This window comes from Coregonus lavaretus (assembly GCF_964263955.1).
Source record: "Coregonus lavaretus genome assembly, chromosome: 33".
In the NCBI taxonomy this organism is placed as follows: Eukaryota; Metazoa; Chordata; class Actinopteri; order Salmoniformes; family Salmonidae; genus Coregonus; species Coregonus lavaretus.
In genome coordinates this window covers 25,218,598-25,235,448 of record NC_140020.1, presented here as the reverse complement: position 1 = coordinate 25,235,448, position 16,851 = coordinate 25,218,598, and positions in this window count along the sequence as shown.

Genomic DNA, 16,851 nt, shown 5'->3' with positions numbered 1-16,851 from the left:
AAGATAGATTCAAGCATCCACCTGTGAGAGGTTTCGATAAGCTAAGTATCTGCTATTACAGTCGTATGAAAAAGTTTGGCCACCCCTCTGAGGCTGCATAATAATTTACTCTGTCGTCACAGAAAATGATCACAGTGGCATGCCATTCATTTTCTAATAAAAGCTGAGTATTGGGGTATTGTCCAGACAAAGATTTTTAGTGTAGCAATATTAAGTTGTATGAAATTAAATCAGATGTGAAAAATAGGCTATGCAAAAATGTGGGCACCCTTGTCATTCTGTTGATTTGAATACCTGTAACTACTTAGCACTGATTAATTGGAACACACAATTGGTTTGGTGAGCTCATGAAGCCTTGAACTTCATAGACAAGTGCATCCAATCATGAGAAAGGGTATTTAAGGTGGCCAATTGCAAGTTGTTGTTCTCTTTGACTCTCCTCTGAAGAGTGCCAACATGGGGGCCTCAAAACAACTCTCAAATGACCTGAAAACAAAGATTGTTCAACATTATGGTTTAGGGGAAGGCTACAGAAAGCTATCGCAGAGATGTAAGCTGTCAGTGTCCACTGTGAGGAACATAGTGAGGAAATGGAAGACCACAGGCACAGTTCTTGGTAAGGCCAGAAGTGGCAGGCCAAGTAAAATATCGGAGAGGCAAAGGCGAAGGATGGTGAGAACGGTCAAAAACAGCCCACAGACCACCTCCAAAGACCTACAACATCATCTTGCTGCAGATGGTGTCACTGTGCATCGATCAACAATTCAGCGCACTTTGCACAAGGAGAAGCTGTACAGGAGAGTGATGCGGAAGAAGCCTTTTCTGCACACACGCCACAAACAGAGTCGCTTGAGGTATGTAAACACACATTTGGACAACCCAGCTTCATTTTGGAATATGGTGCTGTGGAATGATGAAACAAAGATTGAGTTATTTGGTCATAACAAGGGCCGTTATGCATGGCGGCAAAAGAACACAGCGTTCCAAGAAAAATACTTGCTACCCACAGTAAAATTTGGTGGGGGTTCCATCATGCTGTGTGGCCAGTGCCGGTACTGGGAATCTTGTTAAAGTTGAGGGTCGCATGGATTCCACTCAATATCAGCAGATTCTTAGGAATAATGTTGAAGAATCAGTCACAAAGTTGATGTTACGCCGGGGCTGGATATTTCAACAAGACAACGACCCAAAACACTGCTCAAAATCTATCTGGGCATTTATGCAGAGGAACAAGTACAATGTTCTGGAATGGCCATCCCAGTCCCCAGACCTGAATATCATTGAGAATCTGTGGGATGATTTGAAGCGGGTTGTCCATGTTTGGCAACCATCAAACCTAACTGAAGTGGAGATGTTTTGTAAGGAGGAATGGCCCAAAATACCTTCATCCAGAATCCAGACACTCATTAGAGGCTATAGGAAGCATCTAGAGGCTGTTATTTTAGCAAAAGGAGGCTCTACTAAATATTGATGTGATTTTTCTGTTGGGGTGCCCAAATGTATGCACCTGTCTAATTTCGTTTTTGATGCATATTGCACATTTTCTGTTAATCCAATAAACCTAATTTCACTACTGAAATATTACTGTGTCCATCAGTTATTTGATAGATCAAAATGAAATTGCTGATCCAAAAACCCAATTATTTATAAATGGAAATCATGGAAATTGTCAGGGGTGCCCAAACTTTTTCATACGACTGTATTACCGCAGTACATGAGTTGTATCAACATATCCAGTGAATACAATGAGTGTAGTGTAGACCCAAGTGAATGCAATGAGTGTAGTGTAAGCCCAAGTGTAAGCCTACCTCCTCCATTTGAAACCTGAACCTTCCACTCAGTCAGAATAATAAATACTTACACAATTTCCCATTTGAACGCATACATAAAAGGAGAAACGTCATCCTCCTCCTCTTTGTTGCTCTCAATCGGAATCCATCCATCCACACCTTAACTGAGGCTCTCTCCACCGATGTTTCGAGTGATGTTTATCACCGTGGCAACATTGCTGCCCCTGCAGATCATGGTTGTGTTGTCTTGTGTGAGGATTACCATAACAACAGAGCGCAGGCTTTAGCTTTAATTCCACTAACACTGGACCCATCTCCTCTGTGGATCAGCTCGCCTGGCAGGCTCGTCTTAACTGGTATTAGCAGGCGTGGGCAGGCAACTAACGCTCTCGCCCACCTGAGAGGCTGATCTCGCCTGGGGGGCCCCCATACGGCCCATACGAGGCCCTAGTGTTGATGTCCCACTGTTCATTTCACTCCCCCTAAGGTGAGCCCCAGCCTTAGCCTGTCAAATGAAATTTTATTGGCCACATGCGCCGAATACAACAGGTGCAGACATTACAGTGAAATGCTTACTTACAGCCCTTAACCAACAGTTCATTTATTTTTAACAAAAAAAGTAAAAATAAAACAACAACAAAAAAAGTGTTGAGAAAAAAAGAGCGGAAGTAAAATAAAATAACAGTAGGGAGGCTAAATATACAGGGGGGTACCGGTGCAGAGTCAATGTGCGGGGGCACCGACTAGTTGAGGTAGTTGAAGTTGAGGTAGTTGAAGTAATATGTACAAGTGTCCACCCAACCCCAGAGGGCCTGCCTGCTGCTCGGCTAGCTAGCGGTTAGCGCTGTCCACCAGGCTAATGGGTAGGTCTGGGTCACTGCATGCTGCCTCTCAGTGGGTGCTTATTGGAAGCTGCAGCCCGACGGGACGGGGGGTGGGGGGCAGAGAGAGTGTGTAAGAGGAAGAGGCAGAGACGGCATGTCGGCACGGCTAAGCTGGCAGAGAGGAGCAAGGCAGGAGGAGGAGGAGGAGGAGGAGGAGGAGGCGTAGGAGGGTGCAGGGGCAGGAGCTGACCCTGTAAGCAGAGGAGATTAGGGAGAATAATTAAAGGGGTCTTGGCAGTGCTTAACTAATATGTGTGGTAATCTGAAGACGATGTGTGGAGTGGAAATGTCAGCTGTGTGTGTGCAACTAAGTTACTATACAACTGGGTGTCTGAGAGTTTGTGTGTGCTCGTGTGTGTGTGTGTGTGTGTGTGTGTGTGTGTGTGTGTGTTATTTGCATGGAGGATTGCTGCAGTCAGGCCTGCTGAAAGAATTCTAACAGCCTCTTAAGCAAACAAGTGTCAGAGCATGGAAAATTAATTTCAGGCCTCCTCAAAAGAATATCCCGACCGTTGACAGGGAGTGCCTTTGAGAGACTAACATAGTCAGTTAGGTCTCACTACACACACACACACACACACACACACACACACACACACACACACACACACACACATCTGTACGTGAGGGATGGCATATGAGGATGAGTTTTGCCCTTTAAACCATAATACATAAGATTACATGGACGGGGAGGCACTTCTACTATATGGGCCTAGCTCTTCTGCTCTCTCCAGCTCTCCAAGTGTCTTGAGTAGGAATGCTGATCTGGGATCAGGTCCCCCTAATCCATATAATCACATTCATTATGACTGAAAAGGCTAAACTTATCCTAGATCAGCACTCCTACTATGTTTACTATCAGATGATTGATTAGTAGGCTGATAATTAAACTGTTAATTAAACTGTTAAAAGGGTTACCAATGGCCTTAGTCATTCCCGAGACTAGAAAGTGGGATGGAGAAGGTGTTAACCCTTTTAACTCCTTCAACATTTCCTCCCCTTTTTCTCAGACTGAATTTGAGTATGATCGATTTTCCCATAATTGGTCTTTCATTACCCGAACCCTCTCAATGAGAATTTAAATAATCCTACCTCTCCTCCTTTCCCTCACTCATCCATCACAAATAATGGCACACTGCCTATTCAGAAATGAAACAACAAATGTAATTCCTAAATAAAAAATGTAAACATAAAAATAAATTAAATAAAAATATAAAAAAGCATATACAGTGGGGAGAACAAGTATTTGATACACTGCCGATTTTGCAGGTTTTCCTACTTACAAAGCATGTAGAGGTCTGTAATTTTTATCATAGGTACACTTCAACTGTGTAACAAAAATCCAGAAAATCACATTGTATGATTTTTAAGTAATTCATTTGCATTTTATTGCATGACATAAGTATTTGATACATCAGAAAAGCAGAACTTAATATTTGGGACAGAAACCTTTGTTTGCAATTACAGAGATCATACGTTTCCTGTAGGTCTTGACCAAGTTTGCACACACTGCAGCAGGGATTTTGGCCGACTCCTCCATACAGACCTTCTCCAGATCCTTCAGGTTTCGGGGCTGTCGCTGGGCAATACGGACTTTCAGCTCCCTCCAAAGATTTTCTATTGGGTTTAGGTCTGGAGACTGGCTAGGCCACTCCAGGACCTTGAGATGCTTCTTACGGAGCCACTCCTTAGTTGCCCTGGCTGTGTGTTTCGGGACGTTGTCATGCTGGAAGACCCAGCCACGACCCATCTTCAATGCTCTTACTGAGAGAAGGAGGTTGTTGGCCAAGATCTCGCGATACATGGCCCCATCCATCCTCCCCTCAATACGGTGCAGTCGTCCTGTCCCCTTTGCAGAAAAGCATCCGCAAAGAATGATGTTTCCACCTCCATGGTTCACGGTTGGGATGGTGTTCTTGGGGTTGTACTCATCCTTCTTCTTCCTCCAAACACGGCGAGTGGAGTTTAGACCAAAAAGCTCTATTTTTGTCTCATCAGACCACATGACCTTCTCCCATTCCTCCTCTGGATCATCCAGATGGTCATTGGCAAACTTCAGACGGGCCTGGACATGCGCTGGATTGAGCAGGGGTCCTTGCGTGCGCTGCAGGATTTTAATCCATGATGGCGTAGTGTGTTACTAATGGTTTTCTTTGACACTGTGGTCCCAGCTCTCTTCAGGTCATTGACCAGGTCCTGCCGTGTAGTTCTGGGCTGATCCCTCACCTTCCTTGATCATTGATGCCCCACGAGGTGAGATCTTGCATGGATCCCCAGACCGAGGGTGATTGACCGTCATCTTGAACTTCTTTCATTTTCTAATAATTGCGCCAACAGTTGTTGCCTTCTCACCAAGCTGCTTGCCTATTGTCCTGTAGCCCATCCCAGCCTTGTGCAGGTCTACAATTTTATCCCTGATGTCCTTACACAGCTCTCTGGTCTTGGCCATTGTGGAGAGGTTGGAGTTTGTTTGATTGAGTGTGTGGACAGGTTTCTTTTATACAGGTAACGAGTTCAAACAGGTGCAGTTAATACAGGTAATGAGTGGAGAACAGGAGGGCTTCTTAAAGAAAAACGAACAGTTCTGTGAGAGCCGGAATTCTTACTGGTTGGTAGGTGATCAAACACTTATGTCATGCAATAAAATGCAAATTAATTACTTAAAAATCATACAATGTGATTTTATGGATTTTTGTTTTAGATTCCGTCTCTCACAGTTGAAGTGTACCTATGATAAAAATTACAGACCTCTACATGCTTTGTAAGTAGGAAAACCTGCAAAATCGGCAGTGTATCAAATACTTGTTCTCCCCACTGTATATATTCAACTCATTTCATCAACAAAAAATAGTTTAACCTCCTCCACAATACAAACCACTCCTTCGTAAGCCCACTTCTCCTCAAACAATGGGAGATCTTTTACAGCAGAGAAGAACTCAAAATCCACTTTTATTCTCGCTTTCACTAATCCTTTAAAAACACATCTTACATCCTGCCCATATTCCGTGTCTATCTTTTGTTTCCTACTCAGAAAGATTGACATCTTAGCTTGTCCCAAAATAACATTTAACAGTTGACATTTTATTTTCTGTTGCTTACTATATTGAAACCCCAAAATAAAAACAGTGTTATTGAAAATCTCCCCTACAGCTTTAAACAAAGTCTCCAGCATTTCCAAGAGAGGCTTTATTCTCTCACACTCCATAAAACAGTGAAAAATAGACGTTTTCATCTTGTACCTTCTTCTTGTGACTATTAAGCATACCCCACTCTTCTGCTGACAGAGCCTTCCTGCAGCTTCCCAGCAGTTGTCCGACAATCCTTTCCGATCTCACCCCCAAATGTTCAGCCACCCGTCTTCCATCCATTAAGGTGGGCCCAGCCATGGCCATTAACTGTTTTAAGGTGATGATTTTGCCCTTCACCAGAATCTTGGAGAAATGTGGAACAGCTGCAGTTGTACAATCCAGTCTTGCCCCATACACCAGAGGTTCCTCCAACAGCCAATGCACTGACTCTGCTGAAGTGTGTCTGGACACCTTCATTATGCTCCAGACCCTTAGAAGGCCTCTGTAAAACGGAGGTACTCCCTCCCTAGAAATCTGGCTACTATCAACCAAAAATAAAGCCTTCTTTAAACCTAATCCCCCAACCTGCTGTAATACAAGACCTGCCACCCCTCTCCAAACCACATTTTACGGTCCATAAAGCAACCTTTGAATAAACTGAAACCGGAAAGCAGCAGCCCTACTAGCAAGATGTACAAGACCTTGTCCCCCCTCCTCTTTTGACAAATACAAAACACTTTGTGGAACCCAATGATATTTATCCCAAAATAAATCTACAATAATCGCCTGTATCTTAGCCAGAAGGCCAGATGGTGGCTCTAAAACTGACAGCCGATGCCACAGTGCAGAGGCAACCACATTGTTAACTATAATAGTGCGCCCCCTATATGACATACGAGATAACAACCTACGCCATCTCTTCATCCTCCCTTCCACCATTTCAGGATATTCCCCTAAAACGATCAACCATTAGACTCAAACTATCCACCTCCGCTTGATTTTTCACTAAAATAACTACATCATCATCATAGGCTGAGAGACCAATAGGAGGAATATCCTCTGAAAGGTACACCTCTTCAATGCGACTTCTAATGCTATTTAGTAGTGGCTCTATAGCGATGGCATATAACATTCCTGACAAAGAACATCCCTGCCTAATACCTCTACACACTTTAAAAGGAGCACTCAATCCACCGTTAACTTTCAATAAACTTTCAATGTCACCATCTATCACCCTTATCATGGCAATAAAACCAGAGCTGAAACCAAATGCCTCAAAAGTATTGATGTTCAACTCGGTCAAATGCCTTTTCCTGATCAATTGAAATTAGATCAGCATCCAACCCAATAGCCCTAGAGACATCCAAAAAATCCAGAATCAGAGAAATGTTATCCCCTATCTGCCTGCCGGATACACAGTAGGACTGGTCCGTATGTATGATTTGCCCCATCACCTCCCTCAGCCTGTTGGACAAAGCCTTTGACAGGATATTATAATCAGTGCACAATAAAGCCACTGGCCTCCAGTTCTTCACCTCCCTAGGGTCACCCTTTTTTGGCAGAAGGGTGAGGACAGCCCTTCTGCAGCTTATCGGTAGTAACCCACCAGTCAAACTATCATTAACTACTGCTAGCCAATCCTCTCCCAGCAAAGCCCAAAAATACTTTAAAAAGTCAACGGGAAGCCCATCAATGCCTGGTGCCCTACCATTTTCCATGTCTTTTAATACAGTGTATAGCTCCTGCAAATACAATGGTTGCTCTAACTCAACCTGAGCTTCTGCCGCCACCTGTGGGAGCCCATCAAGGAACTGCTGTGTCACTGTTTTATCCTCTTTGTACTCACACTTGTAGAGATCAGCATAGAACTCTACTGCCCTCTTTCTAATTTCACTAGGGCTAGTGAGCTCCTGTCCAACAGCTGATTTGAGACAATGAATAATTATTCTTTGTCCATTCTTTTTCTGTAAACCAAATAATAATTTGGATGAGGCATCCATTTCAGAGATTCCCTGAAACTTACTTCTCACCAATGCCCCCTGTGCTCTGATACCCAGCAGGTCTGCCAATGCAGCTTTTTTCCTCTTGAGGGCCTGAGTATGGCCTCGATCTCCTGTGGTCTCAACCAACGTCAGGAGTTCCACTATTTCAGACTCTAGGGCTTTCATTGATCTGGTTATGTCTTTGGTGACATTCCTCATGTATTGATTACAGAATTGTTGAATCTGGATTTTTCCTATATCCCACCACTGTTGAAGGGATACAAAACTGGCCTTTTGAGACCTCCACCTCTCCCAGAAAAAACTAAAACATTTCCTGAATTGTGCATCACTCAATACAGTTATATTAACATGCCAGTATGCGCTTTTTGGTTTTACAGCATTACTGAACACCACCTCTGTTATATCAGAAAATCCCACTGGGGTTATCACACTTGATTTACAGACCTGAGATTGATGCTCAAAACAATAAAACCTATGTAACCTGGCCATAGAGATGGTGTTCTCTCTCACATGGGCCCAGGTGTACTGTCTCGTGCCTCCATGTTGACTCCGCCAAATATCACACAGTTCATGTGTTACAAAAAGGCGTTTTAAAAAAGTCATTGAGGCTATATGAGGTTCTTTGTGATTTCTATCTAAATCACTTGCAGTTAAAATCCCCAGCAATAAATAAATAATCTTCAGTATTACATTTCTCAACGGTATTTGATAGTGTCTCTAAAAAACATACCCTGTCAACTGCCACCACTGGGGCATATACATTTTTATCAGACACATAGTGATGTTTTCATACCTCACTCTAACTTTTAATAACCTCCCCACAACTACCTCTTCAACTTCATATGACAAAGGCAAAAACCCTTTTGAGAACAAGATGCCCCCCCCCCCCCCCCCCTCCCCCCCACACACACACACACACACACACACATACACTCCTGTTGCCACATAACTTCATTTTCCATATTACTATGCGTTTCTTGGAGAAAACTTATGTCACTTCCCTTTCCCCTAATTAACTCATAAACTATGGCTCTTTTTTTAACGTCTCTCGCCCCATTTACGTTTAAATAAGAAATCTTAAAACTGCTCATGGATAAAAAAAATATACAGAGTAAGACACAGAAACCACATCTCTTTACAGAGTTAAGGCTGCGACTGAACTCTTTCATTTCCTTTAGAATTTACATCACTTATCACTCTCGTGACCACTTTCTTGAGTCTAGCAATTTTAGGGCTTGTCAAACCTCCCCCTGTTATTTTTGACATCAGAAACTTTGCTGATTCAATAAACAATTCACTTTCAGGAAAGAAATCTGTTACATTATAATCCTGCATATATTTCTTCCCTTTTGTCAAATTCAGAAATTGACGTACCTTCTCAATCCCATACCTCCCTTCCACCCCATTTATCTCACTATTTTGTTGTGACGCGTCAGATGACTCACTCTCGCTATCCTCCCCAGAAGAAAACTCCACCATCTTTACAACCTGTTTATCCTCAACTGATTTATCAATCTCTATCAGGGCGGCAGGTAGCTTAGTGGGTAAGAGCGTTGTGCCAGTAACCGAAAGGTCGCTGGTTCTAATCCCTGAGCCGACTAGGTGAAAAAATCTGCCGATGTGCCCTTAAGCAAGGCACTTAACCCTAGTTGCTCTGGATAAGAGCGTCTACTAAATGGTGTAAATGTAAATCTCACCAACTGTTTCCCCTCCCTCTTTGTTCTGATCTACCACAATTGCCCCCGTAGCCACACTACTTTTCCAACCATATCTGCCCACCTTCTCCCTTCCCCTGCACCCTTAGAATGTTCACCCCTAGAGCTTCTACCGGGCTCTGCACGCTCGTTCTCTGGACAATAACATACCAAATGCCCCTCTCTTCCACAGCCAAAGCATTTCATTGATTCAGTAGAATCATGGAAGACACAATCAAATCCATCAATCTTAAAACTGAATGCTAAATTCAGCTCGTAAGTGTCCTTCTTTAAAATCATATGCACTTGTCTCCTATGAGACACAACATGTTTCAGCAAAGGAGATTTGAATCCAAAAATAACCTTCTTTATTGTAGATACAAGTTGACCATGACTAGATAACTCTCGCTCCAACACTTCATCTCTAACAAATGGTGGCACGTTAGAAAGTATAACTTTCTTCGCTGGACTCCCGCAACAGAACACCACTCTCAACTATCGTATTCACCTTTTCAATGGAATCTAAGAATATCACTACAGCGCTATTCATCCTTGAGGCTGATTTTACGCTATCATACTCAATGATAGCACCCACTGCTAAGCTACATTCTTCCACTGAACACCCGGCCGCAGCAGGAATCTTTACTCCATGCCACCGACTAAGTTTTTCAAACTCCAAACCTCTGCGAGTGGCCATTGCAACCAGCCCCACCCGCTGGTTGTGCCCTCGCGAAAAACAACCTCAACGATCCCACCACCCCTATATGTGCTTAGTGATAGTTAGACAAGATAACCTTAAAACAACTAAACTAATCAATATATATATATATATATATATATATATATATATATACAGTGGGGAGAACAAGTATTTGATACACTGCCGATTTTGCAGGTTTTCCTACTTACAAAGCATGTAGAGGTCTGTAATTTTTATCATAGGTACACTTCAACTGTGAGAGACGGAATCTAAAACAAAAATCCATAAAATCACATTGTATGATTTTTAAGTAATTAATTTGCATTTTATTGCATGACATAAGTATTTGATACATCAGAAAAGCAGAACTTAATATTTGGTACAGAAACCTTTGTTTGCAATTACAGAGATCATACATTTCCTGTAGGTCTTGACCAGGTTTGCACACACTGCAGCAGGGATTTTGGCCCACTCCTCCATACAGACCTTCTCCAGATCCTTCAGGTTTTGGGGCTGTCGCTGGGAAATACAGACTTTCAGCTCCCTCCAAATATGTTCTATTGGGTTCAGGTCTGGAGACTGGCTAGGCCACTCCAGGACCTTGAGATGCTTCTTACGGAGCCACTCCTTAGTTGCCCTGGCTGTGTGTTTCGGGTCGTTGTCATGCTGGAAGACCCAGCCACGACCCATCTTCAATGCTCTTACTGAGGGAAGGAGGCTGTTGGCCAAGATCTCGCGATACATGGCCCCATCCATCCTCCCCTCAATACGGTGCAGTCGTCCTGTCCCCTTTGCAGAAAAGCATCCAAAAAGAATGATGTTTCCACCTCCATGCTTCACGGTTGGGATGGTGTTCTTGGGGTTGTACTCATCCTTCTTCTTCCTCCAAACACGGCGAGTGGAGTTTAGACCAGAAAGCTCTATTTTTGTCTCATCAGACCACATGACCTTCTCCCATTCCTCCTCTGGATCATCCAGATGGTCATTGGCAAACTTCAGACGGGCCTGGACATGCGCTGGCTTGAGCAGGGGGACCTTGCGTGCGCTGCAGGATTTTAATCCATGACGGCGTAGTGTGTTACTAATGGTTTTCTTTGAGACTGTGGTCCCAGCTCTCTTCAGGTCATTGACCAGGTCCTGCCGTGTAGTTCTGGGATGATCCCTCACCTTCCTCATGATCATTGATGCCCCACGAGGTGAGATCTTGCATGGAGCTCCAGACCGAGGGTGATTGACCGTCATCTTGAACTTCTTCCATTTTCTAATAATTGCGCCAACAGTTGTTGCCTTCTCACCAAGCTGCTTGCCTATTGTCCTGTAGCCCATCCCAGCCTTGTGCAGGTCTACAATTTTATCCCTGATGTCCTTACACAGCTCTCTGGTCTTGGCCATTGTGGAGAGGTTGGAGTTTGTTTGATTGAGTGTGTGGACAGGTTTCTTTTATACAGGTAACAAGTTCAAACAGGTGCAGTTAATACAGGTAATGAGTGGAGAACAGGAGGGCTTCTTAAAGAAAAACTAACAGGTCTGTGAGAGCCGGAATTCTTACTGGTTGGTAGGTGATCAAATACTTATGTCATGCAATAAAATGCAAATGAATTATAAAAAAAATCATACAATGTGATTTTCTGGGTTTTTGTTTTAGATTCCGTCTCTCGCAGTTGAAGTGTACCTATGATAAAAATTACAGACCTCTACATGCTTTGTAAGTAGGAAAACCTGCAAAATTGGCAGTGTATCAAATACTTGTTCTCCCCACTGTATATATATATATACACACCGAAACCCAATAGATTGAAAATAATTCCAGTCGCTCTCACAATCACTCCTGCTTCACGACTCAATCCCAGCATGCACTCCGACGAGAGAGAGAGAGAGGGAGAAAGAGAGAGAGAGAGGGAGAGAGAAAGAGAGAGAGGGAGAAAGAGAGAGAGTGTTTACTCTCTTATTCCTCTAGACTTTTCCTATTTCTCTCTTTCTCATCCTTTCCTCCTCCCTTCGCTGCTTGGAGGGTGTTCTGGCCTCAAAACAGACCTGTGATGGGTCTTATCTCCTCTCATCTATTTGTTTTACGTTTCCTGTCATTCCTGCAGTGTGTTTGTGTGTTTGTGTGGGTGTTTGTGTGTGTGTGTGTGTGTGTGTGCTTGCCTATGTGTATCTTCTGTTCCTCTTCCCCAGGGGACACCCAGCCCAGCTCTCTGTCCCAGACTCCCAGCATTCCTTGTAATGGATCAAAGTTGTTATAATAACACAATGGTGTGTTGACCATGTCCCCTACCCCCAGTTTATCAAACTTTATCATAGATGCAGTTTTTCCCCTGCAGAAGTGGAGATATGTATTGTTTCGTATCAGCGGTAGAGCATTTCACTGCTGTGCTGACTACCACTGAGTGTGTGGCCAAGCTGGAGGTATTCTGTGTTTTCCCTTGGCTGTGCTGGGGTAATGTAGCTAGCCCAGATACACCTAAGGTGCTGTCTGTGTCCATGTCTGTGTGTGTGTGTGTTTGTTTTGGTAGCATGGCTGAGTCTCTGATCTGTGATTTGTGATCTCCAGATGTAGGACAAGGCCATAGGCTCAGGCTGTGAGACCTGCTGTAACCCTACCTAACCCCAGGCTTAGCCCCATACAGCCCAGGCTTTGGACCGTTGAGCTCAGGTGTAAGACTGATACCCTGATACCCTGTAATACTGAGCAGGAGACTCCCCACAGGCACGCAATGGGATAGAGCATGCTGTCTCACGTTCACTGGCCTCTTTTCACCCTCATTCTTTATCATATACTGGCCCCATTTCATTCTCACTCTCTCTCATTCTCTAGCATGTGCTCACATGAGTTGCCTAAATCAACTGTGAGATCTACACAGATGCAGACGCACGCACGGACTCACACACACACTCAAACACACACGTGTGACTTGTGGTTAACCAGTGAGGAAGAAAATGTCTCTCTCTCTCTCTCTCTCTCTCACTCTCTCTCTCTCTCTCTCTCTCTCTCTCTCTCTCTCTCTCTCCCACGCACAGACGCATACACATGCACACATGCCCGTAAGCATTTCACTGTTAGTCTACACCAGTTGTTTACGAAGCATGTGACAAACAAGTGTTTGTACCAAAGTTATTTTCTAATCGTTTCGTTTTGAACAGAACCATTATTTTTGTTCAATCCTTTCCACTGTTCCGACCAGTCAAATAAAGTTCTGAACCGGTTCGAACCCAAACAAGTAACGGTTTATATCGTTCCTTTTGAAACATCTAAAATCGATTTTCTTTTACATTTATGTAGCTCGACATTAAATGACTTCACCAATGGATAGAGAAGCTTGCTATGGAGAGGGCAAGCTATGCATTGGACAGACAAGTGTAGTGTAGGGTGCGACATGCGACTGAAATGTTGCGGGTGAGGAGAGCACTGGGCATGCTGCGCTGGGCATCTTGTTGTTATGACAAGCATTATCTGAATTAGACCCACATAAGTATACCTACGGAGGAATGGCTTCTATGAAGGAACTTTAAATGTCTTTGAACTTCAGAGAGTTGGCTTAACTAACGTTGGACCAAAGCTAGCCATTGATCATGACTCTCAATTCCATTAAATTACACATAATGCCGCTTGAGTTTTCGAGAGCTAGACCAGAGTTAGCTAACAAGCTAGCTAGCTAACAAGTTTGTGTGTGCAGAGTGGCAGAAGTTAAATAAATCCAATGTGAAAATGTAGCCTTAACTAGCATTGAAAAAGTTAATCCTCCAATTAAAAATCTCTCTCCTAATTTCTGAATCACACCTGTAACGTCAATAGCTACAGTAGACTATGCATGCTTCGGAGTGAGGGGGAGGGGCCGGTAGCCTACACACATGCTGGCAAAGATTTTCAGCTGGCAGCCAGGCAGACACTGGAATAAGATTCTGAGTGACAGTGAGGCCTTTGCATAGGTTCCCATGCTTTTAAAGTAACGGTTCTGTTCCGGAACAGTATAGATCACCTTCGTTCTTGGTTCTAGTTCTGTTCCTCAAATTTTTTTGTTCTTTTCTGGTTTTCAGTTCTGTTCCCTGAACCGGTTCCAACCCCTGATGAGAAATACATTTGATATAATGCACACCAAGTTTATTATAGTTTTGTGATTTTCTGTTAGTTTTAATTTCTATTACTTTTTTTATCAGACATTCAGTTTAGTTTCAGTTAGTTTTCAGACTTGATATGCTAGTTTTTATTCAGTTTCAGTTTGATAAAAAAACATTTCTATTTAGTTTTTATATTATTTAGTTTCAGTTTTCATTTTAGTGTTAGGGACAGAAAGTAGCCGATGCATGGGAGGCTAGGAGACGTTTATGTGTTGTAGGACTATAGCAGGGGTACTCATGTACTATTTGAGATGGTCCGATCGCACAAATTTTCTAGGTGGTAAAGGTCCGGATGGATATTGTCATTTATCGGCGTAGTAACAAACACCCACCTCACAACCCATGCGACCCCAAACTGTTAAAACTGTTCACACCGTTCTTGTTGGCAAGGAGAAAAATGTGCAGTTTTAAAGCTAATTTTCTGCAATTCTACACATTATGCCATCGAGCGAAGATAACATTTCTGAGTTTGAAAGCTAATTTCCTGCAATTTTAAAAATTTTTCCTGGTCTTATGTGTGTTCATATGATACCAGGAGTCGAACACTGACCAAATTCCAAAATTAAAATAATAGCTGTCTCACCTCGTCTTTATCTAGAAATTCTTTGTGGGTGCTGTTCAGATGAACTTTGAGATTGGTTGGGTTTTTCCCTTTTATCTCAGTTCCACACATGTTGCCATCTTCTGAAAATACAATACATTATATTAATCCCATACGGTGCTTTGTCTCTTGCGACTGACCACTGCTGGTTTTGGGTTTGCTGCCGCCATTGTTCATCCCTATGGTTCACGCTCATGCTACTGATAGCTAGTGATAGTGATGCACAAGCTAGGCCTATTTGAAACGCCATCTACTGTCAGCATTTCCCGGCAGGTTCAGAAGCTCGAAAACCCGATTAGCAAAAAAACATTTTCAAATGTTTTTCTTATTTTAGTTTACTAAACAGTTTTTCCAATTTTAGTTTTCATTTTAATCTAAGTTTTTGTTTACTATAGTAATCTTGGCACACACACACACACACATACATACACACACACACACACACACATATACAGACACCCACACCCTGGGCATGTGGTAGGGCTGTGGGTCCCTCACAGGTGTTCCTCTAGTCTCAATGTATGTGTGAGGTGGGCAGCCTGTGCTCCCTGTTACTCCTTCACTTCGACTGGTTATCCAGATGGCTACTCTGTCAGAAGCACACCTTTAGCCCACAACATCCCTCCCTCCCTCACCCTTTCCTTACTCCCTCCTTGCCTCCCTCTCCTCCCAGCCCTTTTCTTCTGTTTATCCCATACCCTCACTAAACCTCAATCTCAATTCTCCCCTTCCTTCCAAATTCCCTCCTTTCCCTCCTCCTCCTCTCTCGTTCTTCCCAATGCCAAATTATTTACATTGGCTTCGTCCCTGTTTTTTTTTTTTTTTTACTTCTCCTTACAGGTAAGTTGCTGTAAAACCAACAAGACATTTTTTTAAGTGTATTCACTATTGTGTTGATTTATTCTATTCCCTCTCTATTAATAGCTGCCATTCATTCCATCATTTGCTTGTTTGCCAATACTGTATAAGCTCCCTCTCTGTTTCTTCTATCCTCTCCTGCTCCCCTCTCGCTCTTCCCATTGTCTCTCTCTTTCTCAATATCCAGGAGATGATAGAAGAGGAGAGAGAAAGAGAGATGATCTCATGTCTCTTCTCTTCCACCCTCTCCTGCTCTCTCCTTCCTCATATTTCTCTCTCTCCCTCTCTCCTCTCTTCATATACCCTCTCTCTTTCTCTCCTGCTCCCCCCTCTCTCGCTCTCGCTCTCTCTCTCTCTCCCTCCCTCCTTCCTTCCTTCCTTCCTTCCTTCCTTCAAGCGTGAGTCATCCGCTGCTCCCTGACTTGTCACGTTTTACTCAGTGTGTCTGTCCAGCCCCATCACAGGGCTACAGTGCTAGCCGAGCTGACACGTAGCCACAGCAGAGTACAATACAGCACAGAGCTAAGGGCCTTTGGACTGCATTCCAAATGGCACCCTATTCCCTCTTCAGTGCACTACTTTTGACCAGGGCTCATAATGCTCTGGTAAAAAGTAGTGCACTAAATAGGAATAAGGGTGCCATTTGAGACATAGCCAAAGTCCCACCACAGTACAATATACAGCGGTAAGGGTCTCTGACCAGCTGACCTGTCTCTGTCCCTCACTCCTTAAAAGCACTGTGTGTGTTTATGTGTGTGTGGGGTGTGTATATGTGTGTGTGCGTGTGTGTACGTGTGTATGTCTGTGTCTGTGTGTGTACATGTGTACCTGTGTGTGTGTCCCTGTCCCACACTCCTTAAATTAAAGCACTGACATCAACAAAGAGGGACACCTTGGGACACAGTTCTTCCCCTCAGGGATAACCATTGGACTATGGACGTACATAAAGCACATTCTAATGTGTCGTTTCTATATGCGAGGGACAATATACATTTTGACTCATTGTTCTTTGATGTTCTTCTCAAAGATCTATTCTAGTCGACAGTTTTAGACGTTTTGTACGGTGATGGTTGCCTCACTTGAAATTCCTGGCCTCTTTTGAGTTAAAGACACCTCATCACTATTCTGTTGGAG